Below are 6,356 nucleotides of genomic sequence, written 5' to 3'. Positions count from 1 at the left end.
ATATGTGCATATCTAGCTATATATTTCGATTAGAATTTTATTACTTTTTGGCTAATTTATTGCAATTTATGGACAAAAGGTACTTAATTATGTTTAAATTGTATTTTCAGTCTAAAAGATGTGCTCGGAAGCAAAAGGAAGCGGGAAATGCAATCGGGAACTCAGGAATTAAAGAAAGAAGGAAAAAAGAGTCAAAATCCTAAAGGACTCGGCGAGTTGGATGTCTAGTTGACGAGTCCACACGAATGTTCGCGAAGCAAATAAAAGTCCTTGCCGTACACAGTTTTTTAATAGGGGACTCTGCGAGTCGGTTATCTACTCGGCGAGTAGCCCCTGTTTTCTGAAGTCTATAAATAGAAGCCAATTGCCAAAACCAAACCCCTCTCTGGAACCCATGGGGATTAATTTACGACTAAAGGTGCAGCTGGAGCTCTAGAATTCGTGGAGAAGATCTTAACCTTCGATTTTAAGGAGATTAAAGGCAATCTAAGTTTACTCTTTACTTTATCTCTTGTTTTAACCATGTGTGAACTACTAGATCTTGTTTTTGAGTCACTTTCTGCTGTAATCATGAGCTAAACCTTATATCTTCTGTTTAGGGTAGATGAATTTATAACTATGGTTTGATTTGTGGTTGGATTAATTGAATATTGGTGAGTTTTGTTTTATTAAGATTGTTAAAGAACCTTATGCATTAACCACAACTATTTTCTGTTAATTAACAAGTAATTAAGCTGCATAAACATCTCTTAATTGCTTATCTCATATGATTTATGTGAAAACATTGTTATGTGCCTAGGAATAGCGAACGTGAAACTAGGATTAATTAGAAAATGGGTAAATTAATGTGTGAGCTTGTGTGATAAACCATCAACAAGAGGTTAATTGAATTAGTAATTTGATTAGCTAACTACAAGCCTTATTTAACCCGAATAAATAAACTAGGAAATTTATTAAGTTTAATCACTTGATCACTGCTTAAATTGATCTGTTTTCTAAGGATTAGTCATAGCGAATGTGAACCCAATCACTTTAATCGGTAGCCAATAACAATTAATCCATTGCACTTGCCATAAAATCAACCATAGGAGTAAATGAATCGAACCTAAACAAAAGTCTTCTTATCATTGAATTCAGTTGGTTTTTACTTACTTTAGATGTTAGTTACTTAATTAGCATATTAGTTAATTTTTTAAGTTTCTATTCTTGCAAAACTAGAGAAAACCTTTTACTTTTATTACTTGTTTTAGTTAATTCTAGTCATTAGTTTAATTACCGTTCCCTATGTTCGATACCCTGCTTATTCAACTAGACCACCAATTGACAGGTTCACTGCCTTTGTGTGTCTAAATTATATCTTAAAAGTAGGTCTAAAACTAGTGCATTTATATACACATCAAGTTTTTGGCGCCGTTGCCGGGGAACGGTTCAAAAATTAATTCTAATTGCTAGTGTTATCGATCCTTTGTGTGAGATCTATCTTGCACAAAGTTACTGCTTTAGTAATTTAGTTATTAGGTTTAAGTTTTAAGTTTTTCTGTTGTTAGGATTTTGGTTTATTTTTTTTTCTGTCTTAACCTTGAACTCGCCAAGTGCAGTCGAAGCTACTCGACGAGTTCAAGGCAATTTTTCCATTTCGTTTTTATTTCATTTTTGTTCTTTTTACGTGTGTCTCTTGTTTTCTTTTAGGTATTTTATGACCCGAGGATCCGGCACACCCTTGATCCCACCACTCGCAAATCCAGAATCAGCTCTTAGGAAGGACAAGAACAAAATCGAAGAATCATCTTTAACACCAAAGAAGTCACCATTTAAGAGCCTAAAATCAGCTTTTAGCAAGAAAAAGGGCCAGAAAGTTGGAGAATCCAGCAACACGAAGGAAGACACCGAGTACGAAACCGAAAGGGAAGGAAGCGAATCTGACATAGAAGGAAGCGACATAGAAGGCAAACTAGCTAACACCATGGCTAACATCGATGAAGTTCCCATCGGTTGAATGGAAGAAAAGGATGCGTGACGATACCGGCCCAGGACTCATGCAACCCGCGATTCCCGCAACTGCCACCTTTGAACTTAAGGGCCACATACTTTCTCAACCTAAGGAAATCCCATTCTTCGGGATGGATCACGAAGACGCATACAAGCATCTTGACGAGGTCAACGACATAGCCGACTACTTTAATGTTCCTAATGTGACTCATGATATTGTTTTGCTTCGTATATTACCGGTCACATTTAAAGGAGTCGCGAAAGATTGGTTGAAATCACTCCCTCCAGGATCCATTACTACTTGGACTAAAATGCGTGAGGAATTTATCGATCAATTTTGCCCTCCCTCAAAAATAGCAAAATTGAAGAAGGCCATAGCCAACTTTGAGCAACAAGCTGGAGAGTCACTTTATGAGGCATGGGAGAGATACAAAGGCGTACTAAGGAAATGCCCACACCATGATGTAAACAGTCAACAAGAAGTCTCCATTTTCTATGATGGAGTGAATATAACAACTAGGCAGCTCCTTGATTCGCAAAGACCACTCACAAAGAAGACACCCCGATGATAAAAGCGCTAATTGAAGAATTCTCTAAACACTCTAGAGAATATCATAACCCAAGAAATGACTCAACTAGAGGGATGGTGAATGCTATTTCGGATGACATGGCGGCAATGATGGCAAAATTGGAAAGCATGGATAGAAGAATGACTAAAATGGACCAATCCATCCATGCTATTAGAGTAAGATGTGAAAAATGTAAAGGGCCCCACCTTACTAAAGACTGTGACCTTGACGAGAACGGGAACCGGAAAGTACAAGTGTGTTACTCAAGCGGTGATAGATATGATGATGATTGGCGCAAACCCAAGAAAGAATAGCTAACTTATGATGACTACAAGAATGAAAAGGAGGAAAAGTATAAGCGAAAAGGAAGAGGTTTTTTATCAAAAAGTGGAATCGGTGCAAGAAAAGAAGTCAGACTTTGAAGATATGCTTACGAGATTTCCAGCTGCATCCGAGAAAAGGCACAACGATATCGAGCACCAAATCATGATGAAAGACCAAGCAACATTACTTTGGAATCAGCAAGCTTCCATTCTCAATATTGAAAAATAGATGGGCCAACTTGCATTACAAATAAATGAGAGACGACGGGGTGGACTTCCTAGCATTACTAGAAAAACAACCTTTTACGACGCGCAATGCGTGTAGTAAAACGCTCAGACGACACGCAAATGTGTGTCAAGGAAGGCTCTGTCATAACGAGAGACGACACGCTTTTGCGCGTTGTCTATTTACGACGCGCATTTACGATGCACATTTATGACACACATTTACGACGCACAGTTATGACACGCAATTCGTATCAAGGAAGGCATGTCATAAAGGAAGACGACACACATTTGCGTGTCGTAACCTTACGACATGCATGTTTATGACACACAATGCGTATCAAGGAAGCCCCTGTCATAAAGGAATACGACACGCATTTTTGCGTGTCATAATTTTAAATGTTTTTAAAATTATATATTTTTGATAGATTTACTAATTTTCAAATTAAATAACACACATTAAAAGTCTCATAATACAAAATAAAATACCATAAACAATAAAGATAAGTCATTGCATTAATATGTCAAATACAAATAATCATTCCAATAGTAAGTAAATGTAACACATTACTAATATTGCATAATATTTATTATAGAAAACAAAACATGTACAACATTAAAAGAAACTCATGACTAAATTATCCTTTAACAATTTCCTTTCTAAGAGAATATGAACCTTTTTCTGATGAGAATGCTTTTGGCAAAAAGACTTCACTCTATCAAGAGCTTCTTCAAGAGAAGATGGGTCTGCAGCAAAAGTTACACGAATCCAGTTTTTCAAACCTACAGTAAGTCCTGCAAAACTGAAAAAGAAAAGTCAAAAGGGTATATGATATGGTAGTTTGTATTAATATAAGAATATGTGTATCTACATGAGAACGAATGAATTGCCATAAAAAATCACCAGCTAAACCTGAACATAATTTTAGGTGCTAAGACTTAACCCAAATATGCAACGCCAAAGAAGACTTAACCCAAATATGCAAGAAGTGGTGAAAAATGAGGTGGTTAAACTATTAGATGATGGGATCATTTACTCAATCTCTGATAGCCCATGGGTAAGTCCGGTGCAAGTGGTACCGAAGAAAGGAGGAATGACGGTGGTTACCAATGAGGATAACGAGTTAATTCCAACAAGAACAGTAACCGGGTGGCACGTTTGCATCGACTACAGAAAGCTTAATGATGCTACATGCAAGGATCACTTCCCGTTACCATTTATTGATCAAATGCTAGAAAGGCTTTCCGGTCATATATACTATTGTTTTCTTGATGGTTTCTCGGGGTATTTTCCAATTCCAATTGACCCACAAGACCAAGAGAAGACCACTTTTACATGCCCAAGTGGGACCTTTGCATACAGACGCATGCCTTTTGGGTTATGCAATGCACCTGCTACATTCCAAAGGTGCATGATGGCTATCTTCCATGACATGATCGAGAAATTTATGGAGGTTTTCATGGATGACTTCTCGGTTTTCGGATCCTCTTTTGAAGATTGCTTATCCAACTTAGATCTAATGTTAGCACGATGTGAGAAGACAAACCGAGTACTAAATTGGGAAAAGTGCCACTTCATGGTAAAAGAAGGGATTGTTTTAGGACACAAGGTTTCAAGGTTGGGGATTGAGGTAGATAGAGAAAAAGTTGACACAATAGGTAAGTTACCACCTCCAACAAATGTAAAAGGGGTAATGAGCTTTCTTGGCCATGCGGGATTTTATCGTCGCTTCATTAAAGACTTCTCAAAGATCACTAGGCCCTTGACTCAACTTCTTTTGAAGGAAGCCCCATTCGATTTCTCTAAAGAATGTCATGAAGCATTTCAGTTATTAAAAGAAAGGTTGACCACTATTCCTATAATGATAGCCCCACATTGGAATCTTCCTTTCGAGCTAATGTGTGATGCTAGTGACTACATGATAGGAGCCGTTTTGGGACAAAGAATTGACAAACATTTTCAACCTATATATTATGCAAGTAAAACTTTGAACCCGACTCAAGAAAACTATACTACTACCGAGAAAGAGTTGCTAGCGGTGGTATATGCTTTTGATAAATTCCGACCGTATTTAGTCTTGTCCAAGACAATTGTTTTCACCGACCATTCTGCCCTAAAGTATCTATTTGCTAAACAAGATGCGAAACCAAGATTTATACGTTGGGTCTTACTTCTACAAGAATTTGATATTGAAATAAGATAAGAAAAGGGAATGGAGAACGTGGATGCCGATCATTTATCAAGATTAGAGAACCCGCATTTGGAAGAATTAGAGGAAAACGAGATTGGAGATGATTTTCCCGAAGAATATCTTTTGGTGATAGCAGGAGAGGTACCATGGTTTGCGGATATAGCTAATTACTTAGTAACTGAATACATTCCAAAAGACTTAACCCGAGAACAAAAGAAGAAATTATTTTCAGAAATCAAGTATTACTTTTGGGACGAGCCGTACCTCTTCCGAAGCTGCGCGGACGGGATGATACGAAGATGTGTGTTCGGGAAAGAGAGTCGGGAAATCTTGGAAAATTGCCATAGCGGGCCCACTGGAGGACATCATGGAGCACAATATACGGCTAAAAAGAATTTTGATATTGGTTTTTATTGGCCTAAAATTTTTAAAGATGCTACTCAATATGTCAAAGAATGCGATTCGTGCCAACGAACGGGGAACATAACATCCCGAAACGAGATGCTCCAAAATAGTATTCAAGTTTGTGAGATATTTGATATTTGGGGGATTGACTTTATGGGACCTTTCCCAATGTCAAAAGGGAATAAATATATCCTAGTGGCAGTCGACTACGTATCTAAATGGGCGGAAGCACAAGCGTTCCCTACTAATGATGCTCGAGTGGTGGTGCGTTTTCTTAAAAAGTTATTTTCAAGGTTTGGAGTTCCTAAAGCTCCTATTAGTGACTGGGGCACTCACTTTGCAAATGATCAATTAGCTAAGGTGTTAAAAAGATATGGTGTACACCATAGGTTTTCGACATCCTATCATCCACAAACAAGTGGACAAACTGAAGTGACAAATCGGGCATTAAAACGAATTTTGGAGAGATCGGTTGGAGGAAATAGAAAGGAGTGGTCGGATAAGCTTGATGATGCACTTTGGGCTTTTCAAACAGCTTTTAAAACACCTATTGGTACTACACCATATAGGTTAGTTTATGGAAAAAATTGTCACTTGCCGGTTGAAATAGAGCATAAAGCATTTTGGGCTTTAAAGATGTGTAATTTTGAGTT

At 37.6% G+C, this 6,356-nt stretch overlaps 1 non-coding gene across 1 annotated transcript; it reads right to left on the bottom strand.

Annotated features, from left to right (window-relative positions):
* Positions 1-2,348: 2,348 nt before the first annotated feature.
* LOC145123151 (small nucleolar RNA R71) lies at positions 2,349-2,455 on the bottom strand. The gene has a single exon (XR_013715025.1). It is a non-coding gene; the product is annotated as a small nucleolar RNA R71 (small nucleolar RNA).
* Positions 2,456-6,356: the final 3,901 nt, after the last annotated feature.

Source organism: Lactuca virosa, chromosome 6 (genome assembly GCF_052849685.1).
Source record: "Lactuca virosa cultivar CGN04683 chromosome 6, Lactuca_virosa_CGN04683_v6, whole genome shotgun sequence".
Lineage (NCBI taxonomy): Eukaryota > Viridiplantae > Streptophyta > Magnoliopsida > Asterales > Asteraceae > Lactuca > Lactuca virosa.
Note: the sequence above shows the minus strand (reverse complement) of the source record. Positions and strands in the feature narration are given on the sequence as shown.